This window comes from Acomys minous, assembly GCF_964271855.1.
Source record: "Acomys minous genome assembly, chromosome: 1".
NCBI classification, from domain to species: domain Eukaryota; kingdom Metazoa; phylum Chordata; class Mammalia; order Rodentia; family Muridae; genus Acomys; species Acomys minous.
Genome location: NC_140483.1, coordinates 126,126,738 through 126,136,410, shown reverse-complemented (window position 1 = coordinate 126,136,410; position 9,673 = coordinate 126,126,738).

Genomic DNA, 9,673 nt, shown 5'->3' with positions numbered 1-9,673 from the left:
TCCTCTTTTGGTAGCTTACAGAGTACTATCCCTTATTGAAGGACATAGGGACGAAAGTTCCATGTAAACATCAGCACCAGGAAAACACCATTCCTTGTTCAATGAGTTGTGTTGCATGTTATTCCTGGCAGCAGAGCCCCACTGTTAATTTGTGAAGAACAGCCCATTGTCTTCTCAACAGACCGGGTCGTTTGTGGATTTCCACGGGACACCATTGGCCAACAACTCAGGGCAGTGCAACCCAGCTCCTGTGCTGGAAGCTTCTTTCTGTAACAAGAGACAGCCATTTTGTTCTCTGTCTCTCAGATCTCTGGGATTCACACAAGATGAGAGTGGAGATGGCTGCCACAAGTGTTCTGCTGAACAGCTGGGGGTGAGATTTGGGGGAAAGGAATAGATTGAGAAGAAAAATCTCTAGGCTGTTGACTATTTTCTGGCAGTTGTGGCCTATGAGTTAATAGGGGTGCCTGTTTTTCTAATCTGCTCAGCTCCTGCGCTCCCAGTGAATATCCATTTGTTTTAGCAGCTGGAATAATGGGAGGAATTGGAGAAGGAATCCTGAGGGAGAAACTCTTGTGATTCATTAGGGAAGGAGTCAGAGAGGAAAGAGGAACCACATCAGATGTTCTGCTGCAGAGCGAGGAATGAGACTGGGGGTTTTGGATGTGGAAGAGCAACTGGAGGTGTGGATCCACATTCACTCTACTTGTTTATGTATATAAATTCCACAATCTCTGGCACACATGTCAATTAATATTTTAGTACTATATTGCACTATGTACTATGTACTATTGTACCAGTACTATGTGAACTGGAAGTATTTTTCAAATCATCATAATTTATTCAAATATCAAATTCTTGTCAAGTTGTACCCATTCAAATAACCAGGCCTTTAATACTAAGGTTAAAAGCTGAAAGCAAACAATATTTATAAAGAAATGGTGTTAGCTGGGTTTGGTGGTACATGTCTGTAATCCCAGCATTTGGGAGGCAGAGGTAGGTGAATCACTGTGAGTTCGAGGCCAACCTGGTCTACAAAATGAGTACAGGACAGCCAAAGCTATACAGAGAAACCTTGTCTCAAAAGATGCACAAAAAATTTTGTTAAAGGAAATATTCTGAAAGGAAAAAATAGTAAGAAGACATGACTGAATATATGATGCATTACTACTGAGAAAACAAAATAAGCCATCTTCACTGAGTTAATTGTGACATTCTATGACTCTCTTGACAGTAGAGCCATTGAATAAGTCCCCATCTCTTCCATTTAGTGTGAAAAAAATCCAAATAAGAACTGAATGGTTTTTCCAATAATGTTTTGTCTTTAATGTAATGGAGTAATATTATATTCCCATTAGGAAGTAAGTGTGTGAGAGTATAAACCACCTGGGAAACTCTAATTAAAGATTTTTCTCTATATTCAGTATAACCATTTCCCTTCTACTGCCATCTGAAGCCTGAGTTATCATAAAACGTTCTTTATAGTTTTTTAATAGAACACATATTACATCAATCTTCTCAATTAATGTTTTATAAGAGAGCTCCTTGGAGATTAAAAAAAAAATCCTAGCAGTACACATTGACACTGTGCAAAAATGAGTTCCCTTCTATCACCACCAGGAATTCTTTGGTCTGCTGTGTGGAAAACCCAATGTAGTAGAAGCAATCATTTTATGTATGCTCATCAATTTACTATCACTCTTTTTCAGACTGTATTTCTCTGAGGCCATATTCTCAGTCTAACATCTTTATGATCTATTAATAAATAGTTTCCTTCCTTTCTTAACCTCTCTGCACACAGAATGCTACCTTAAAATGTTCTGAACACTGTTGCTTGCATGAGAAATGGCTGTTCTCTTGCTCCAGTTTACCACAGTGACAACAAACATTTCTTGTACTACTGACTATAAATCGAGTTGTTTTCTCTTTTGTTTAATGACCACAATTTACTCGTATTTGTGAAATCTGGCTTTTGTCAACTGTACCACTTTCTTACTTGTCATGCCTAATCTCTCAAATATTCTTCCTTGTATAGAAGGGGAAAAAGCTTACTTAAAATCTCTTTTATAGCAATTCCTACTATTCACAGAAAAAGTGTAGTAAAATTTATTTGGAAAACACAATACACAAGCCTAAAGACCTACTTATTCCAAAGGCTGCCTCACATCTGCGTTACAACAGCCAATATGTAGAACTCCAATGGATCTTTGATATGCTTGAATTTATCTAATTTATAGAATCAAAACTATAATTATTTTCAAAGATTTCAAATAATGTTACTTCTCAATGTGGCTCAAGAAAATCACAGGTATTAATGAACTTTGAGAGTGTGAGTTCATACTTACTAACTTACTAGCTGTGGGTTGTCAAACAGGTTCATAGATTTTTTTCCCTGTTTCATCTTTCATTCTCTAAATGATTTTAAACATTCTCAATATCTGAATCTCTCCCATTTACTCTCCTGCTTCTATATTTCAGCAGAGGATGGTCATGGCATGTATAAAACATTTACATATATTTGTGGATAAAATTGATGCAATTTTCCAAAGCTGCATGCTTTAGGAAAGACCAACAGAATTTATAAACATGTTTCACAGAATATGTTGGCCCATAAAAGATGCTTTGGAAGCTATTCACGGACAGAGAAATAGCAAAAAGTTAAGTGTGATTGGAACCTAATTCTCATTGTGCTGTTTGGCAGAACAGCAGATAAGGAAAGGCTGGAAGCAACACAATTTGAGTGTCCTATTTTCACCACTCACATATACAAAAATAAATGTATTTTTATACTAAAGATATATATATATATATATATATATATATATATATATATGTGTGTGTGTGTGTGTGTGTGTGTGTGTGTGTGTGTGTGTATAACAACAATTAAAGAAAAAGAATTCATGAATTTAAAGAATATCAATATAGGTGAACAGGAAAGTTTTGAGGAAGGAAAGGATAGGTAAATGATGGAATATTATTATAATTTCAAAAAAGCATTAAAAACCATATTTGAAAATCCAATTGTCTTTAAAAGTAACGTTATGTAGGTCCATAGAGACAGGATGAACCCTGTGAATGTTTAATGCCCGGAGCCATGGAGGATTTCAGGAGAGTAACCACCAGTTTAAAAAATAAAAATAAAAAAGAGAAGAAAGGAGGGGGCGGTCATCACTTATATTAGTTGAAGCCTCTTCAGCATAGTTATTCATTTAAAAGGTCAGTTTGCAAATTTACTTTGCAAATGGAACAAATTAGAGAAATGATAGGCCTAGAGGAGATTACACACTTAATGTGAGCCTGGGGTTCCCGCCAGCAGGGCACTGATGCATCTGAATAAAAAGGGATTAGTGAGTAATTTTTTTTTTCACCTGTTAAATAGTAGCAGAGCAGGTAAACATGTAAGGCTGTTTGATTTGGACCACAGTTTCATAAATAGCTTTCTAAAACAGGCCTAATTATTTCTCCTCTTCTTAGTGATGTTTCTAAGGACTGCAGTAGGATGCAGAAATCCCTTTGAATAGTTTTCTTAAAGCATCCTTTAAATTATATTCTATTTGCAATGAAAATAACTGATTACATGAGAGAATTAGAATCACTAAATAATAATTATTTGTTTCTTACTTGCTTCAATGTATATTCAGATTCAGAAATAAAAAAACATTAATAAAAGACAAATCAACTCGACAGTGTGGACAATAAGAGCCACTCACACTTATTGAAAGATAATGTAAGAAAAATGCTTTTCTATTGATTCCATTTCGAGTTGCTTTCTTTTCCAGAAGGAGGTTGCTGAAGTTATACAGAGTACTTCGCACGGAAAACCACTGATTACAGAATTATTATGAACACTATAACCTACTCTTAATTCATTTATTTCATTTTCTAGTAGTAAACTACCAAAAAAATACATCGTGTTATTTTAATTAGAGCAACATATCTTGACAGAGTGACTTTCTAGTTTTCTTGGCTTATTTTCCTAGAGATCTTAAATAGTTTATCTGTAATTTCTTTATTTTTTCCAGGCATATAATAAACAGTAAGAAATGGTCAATTCTACATACAAATATAAAAGTATGTTAGAGTACAATGTGTGTGTGTGTGTGTGTGTGTGTGTGTGTGTGTGTGTATGTGTGTGTGTATGTGTGAGTGTATGTCATCTATAGGGTTTTCTATAATTGGCCTAGTAATTTAAATTCTCCTCAACATTGTAAAACCTCCCTATATCTGCATTCTTAACTGTATTTGAAATTGTTGACTTTTTGTAATAGTCATTCAAAACTGGTTGTTTTGTGATTTTAATTTTCATTTCTCATTTAATACTAATGAACTTTCTCTTTTCATGTGTTATATTCAGTAATTTGTAAATATTCTTGGGGGCTATCCATAACAATTCATCTAAGAGGTCTTGGGAGATGGCTCAATGGATAAAGCCCTAGAGATAATAATTATAACACTTGAGTTCAGTTTCCCACAAACAACATGTAAACCAAACACAACATCCCATATGTCTGTGATCTCTCTACTCCTACTGCTTAATGTGAAATAAATGTTGTTGAACCCAGGAACTTATAATCCAGCTACCCTTATGTCTGCAGCGGCAAACTTTGTCTCAAAGTAGAAGATTGTGACTGCCACCTGAGATTTTTTTTCTACACATGCACTAAGAAATGCTTGTTCACATGCATACACATACACAATTATAAAAACAAAATTGTATGACTTCTAAATTAAATTATTATTAATTATTATTTTGCTGATATTTGAGTTTCTTATATATTCCACGTATCAATCCTATATAAAGACAAACATTTTTATACCTTTTCTTTACTTCTATAAGTTGTACCATAGCCTATAGAAAAGCCTTTTTAATTTGTGGTAATCATGCTGATCAATTTTTTATTTTATTACTTTTAATTTTTTAAATCATCCTTTTATCTTTATTCTGGTAAATTCCCTTAATAATTTCCTTTGTATTTTATATTTATTTATATCTTTTACTCACTTCTACTTGACTTTGTATAAATTGCAATATACAAATGCAGTTTAATCTCATTTGTAGAGCACCTCATTCTTGTACATAAACTTTTTAGAAATTGAAACATATACATGTTTGTTCAATTGTCTATATGAATTTTATCAGATTCTCTAGAGTGTGCAAAAGTGAATGATGTTATAATATACACCACTGCTTTTACCTGTCCATAACTATTTTTATTATTGATGTTTAATATCAGGCTTAGTAACTTAATATTTTATACTACAAAATCTAATCATTCAAAGGGTATAGTTGAGTGGTTTTAGTTATATTTATGTTGAGAAATCAGTGATGTGTAACAGTTGGCTATGCTTGCATATTGCATCAAGCTGACCCTTATTTGGTAATATCTTTTCCTGTTCCAACTGATTTATAATTTTCTTCTCTGCTTCAGTATGCATATCACATGTAATATATTATAGAACCCGATTAATTTTTAATTCATGGTGGAAGGAAATTGGATCCTTTCGCTGGGTCAAAAGAAGGGGATACAGTACCCCTGGGGGTTTCTGGGGAAAAATAAATGGGCTTAGAGGACCATGCTTACTGTGGAAATTGGTTTTGCTCTGTCTTTTCTTTCATGAGAAGCACTGTTTAACTACTCATTAGTATACAGACATTTGAGTTGTGTTTTTATTGTTGACATCCTTCTCCTCCTACCTTACCTTCTAACAGATGGACCAGGAATAGTATAACTATGGTGTCTGTCATAGGAACTATACGTTAACTACCCAACCTTCATTTCTATTTAGCAAAGCTGAACATACTATAGCCATTATTGAATGTTCAATCTGCCAAAAATATCAAATTTTCTGTGGGGAGATCGGTTTACTACATGTTAGGAGGAGTTGAGACCTATTTTTTCTGGCTGGAAGACACACTCTGAATTATGTAAGTCTCATTTTTGGCGTATTTTTTGTTTAATTAATTCATTCAGATTATATCGCAATTGTTATCCCATCACTTGTATCCTCTCATTCCTCCTTTCCTCCTTCTTTCACCCTATTTCCCTCCCCTATGTCTGTGACTGGGGGAGACCTCCTCCCCCATTATATGGTCACAACCTATCAAGTCTCATCTTGGTAGCCTGCTTATCCTATCTCTGAGTGCCACCAGGCCTCCCCACCAAGGAGAAGTGGTCAAATATGGCGCACCAAAGCCGAGAAATAATGTCATTAACCAATGTCATGAATCAAATGGATCTAACAGATATTTAAGGAATTTTTCACCCAAACACAATGGATTATACCTTCTTCTTCTTAGCACTCCATAGAATTTTTTTTGTCTTTATCTTTTTAAATTTTTTTGTTTTCTTTTTTAATTTTTATATGGAATTTTTTTTTCTAAAAGAAGAATCTGTGAGCTTACAAAATGTTCTGTTTACCATGATGGTGTTCCACCCAGCACTGCTTCTGAACAAGGAATGAACTTTGTAGCCAAAGAGTGGAAAGATGAGATCGTTTTAATAGAAGGTCCAGAAATTATTAGGATTGTTTGAAATCTCTGTCATGAAATGCCTGGAACGATGCGTTGCTTCCATGGTCATTTGAAGGCTTACAGTACCACTTGGATGACAAGTTTCATTACTGTGCAAGGTGTCAATGAGATGTTGCTTATGCTCTGAATCAGCAAGGAAGACATGGTTCTTTTTCCTCCCCAAAGTCAAATTCTTAATGAGTCAAATGGTGGATATGGCAATGGTACCATTTACAAATGGTCCTTTGTGAACCACTATTATGTTCTGATGACCTAGAAATTATTGTTTCAAACAAAAAAAAATGCATTCCAAAGAAGACAGAGAAGTAATTTCCTTGAACTGAAAATATGTATTTTTAGGTACTTTAAACTTCTCATGTTTCTGAATCTGCACAATGTGGAGATACTGACTGGCCTGACTATCTAGGGGCAAAATTGAACTGCTAATTCGTAGTGGATAAAAAGGATAATGTGGCTGAAGGATGGGAATTGCTTTAGCATATGTCTCTTTCAATATTAAAATGTCTTCTGATTAAAGTTGACAGGAAATTACAAATATTCACCCATGGGAAATGTCCAAATGGCCTGGATCATTAGAAATAAAATTTTGTGTCATTCTTCTAGGTAGGACTATGAATTTTCAGGGAGCTTACTAAATGCAAAGACAGTACAGAATAGTAGTAAAGAAAGGTAATTATAAAAGAATTATGACCATAAGCCCAGATACAGAATGAAGACTTTACATGAGGATGGTAAATGGTTGCTATTAACTTTCTGACCAAAATCAAATTCAGAAGGTCACAACCTATCATTGAGGGAAGTCTGGGATGGAACTCTAGGAAGAAACCTGTGGTAAGGAACTGTTGAAAAACACTGCTTTCTGGCTCACTCATAGGTTTATGTTTCATTAGTTTTCTTATATAACTCTGATCCACAAATTTCAGAATGGTACAGCTAGGCAATTCCTTCCACACTCCCCTAGGCTGTGTCAAGTTGATAATTAAAAGCAATTAGAACAGAAGTATTAAATATTTTGAGCTTATTATATTTTTAACTTAATACATTTATTAGTATTCTCTCCCAAAAGTCAAAGAAAATATGTGGTATATGTAGAATTTATTATTTTTTTATTTTTTTTTGTTTTTTTTTTTGTTTTTTTCCATTTTTCTCCTTTATTAATTTATTCTTGTTACATCTCAATGGTTATCCCATCCCTTGTATCCTCCCATTCTTCCCTCCCTCCCATTTTCCCCTTATTCCCCTCCCCTATGACTGTTCCTGAGGGGGATTACCTCCCCCTGTATATGTTCATAGGGTATCAAGTCTCTTCTTGGTAACCTGCTGTCCTTCCTCTGAGTGCCACCAGGTCTCCCGCTCCAGGGGACATGGTCAAAGGTGAGGCACCAGAGTATGTGAGAAAGTCATATCCCACTCTCCACTCTACTGTGGAGAGTGTTCTGTCCATTGGCTAGATCTGGATAGGGGTTTAAGGTTTACTGCCTGTATTGTCCTTGACTGGTGCCTTAGTTTGAGCTGGACCCCTGGGCCCAAATCTGCCTATCATAATGTTCTACTTGTAGGCTTCTAGGACCCTCTGGATCCTTCTACTTTGCCTTTCTCCCATGATTCTCTCATCTAGAGTCCCACTAGAATGTCCTCTCCTCTGTCTCAGTTTCCTGGTAAGTGAAGGCTTTCGTGGGACATGCCCCTTGGGCTAATATGCAGATATAAGTGAGTATATACCATTTGAGTCTTTCTGCTTCTGGGTTAACTCACTCATTATGATCATTTCTAGCTCAATCCATTTATCCACAAATTTTGGGAATTCCTTGTATTTAATAGCTGAATAGTATTCCATAATGTATATGTACCACAGTTTCTTTATCCATTCTTCTATTGAGGGACACTTAGGCTGTTTCCATGTTCTGGCTATTATGAATAAGGCTGCTATGAACATGGTTGAGCAAATTACCTATTTGTGTGTTTATATTTATTATATTCTTTCTGTTATATTTGTGTAACAAATGGCTCTTTTTCCCTTTTATTTCTTTCTTGTTCCTCATTCCTCACCATGTATATATGTGTAATATATGCATTTATAGAATATGTGTACATTTGCACAATGTGTATTACATACACTTACACATGCATCTTCCCAGGGAGCATGTATATATTCATACACACACACACACACACATATACATACATATATACATATATATGTATATGTGTTCCTGTATATTTGTGAGTGATTGCAGATGTACATAAAAGTGTACTTTTCTACAGTTTTGATGATTTTAATGTATTAATACATCTATGGTAGTATTTTTGACAACAAACATTTATACCTTCTTTGCTAATAACCTGGGTGGTTTTTTTTTTTTTGATTTTTTGCATTATTAAAAAAATAATTTTCCCAGCATCTCTGTATTTTATTTGATTAATATAATGGTCCTGATATGTAAAAATTCCTATATAATATTTTGAGGAACCAGTGAGGTATAAGCAGCTCTAGCTACCACACTATTCAATAGGAATAGAACTCCTGCTCTAGGCTTCACAGATGATACACTAGGTAATAATTCGGTCTCTGCCATCCTCACAAGGACATGATACCTGTCTAAACAGCAGGCTTGAATATTTCTTTTGCTTTAGAAAAATATGCTATTCATATCAAAGTCACTATTGTGATGGGCAGTTCTATGTTACTTCCATACTTGTTTCAGCATTTGAGAAAATGCATGCCATGTTAGTTCTCATCCCTTTTAATAAAATCAAGTTTTGACTGGTTAAAGATAAGGAAGCACCAGTGAAGACTTCAGTGGTTTTACTCAAGTATCAACTTTCTACCCAGTTTCCATTTAGCCCTTGATTGGTAGCAGCACCCGTTGTTTAAGTCTCTATTGATTCTTTTGTGCCAGAAATGAAGCCTCGTCTATTAAGCAGTAAAGGAGGAGGAGGGAATGGAATGAGATAGAGAATGAGAAGGCTTTCATCTGGCGAATTAAGATAAGATGAAGCCAGATTTTCTTATCTTGAACGTTGTCTCCAAAAAAAAAAAAAAATGGCTCTGACAGTAAGTTTTAGTTTAACGAAGAGCAAAAATCAATATCACATCTAAGTTTGAAAATTGGACAGCATGAGAAATGTGAGTCCTTTCCT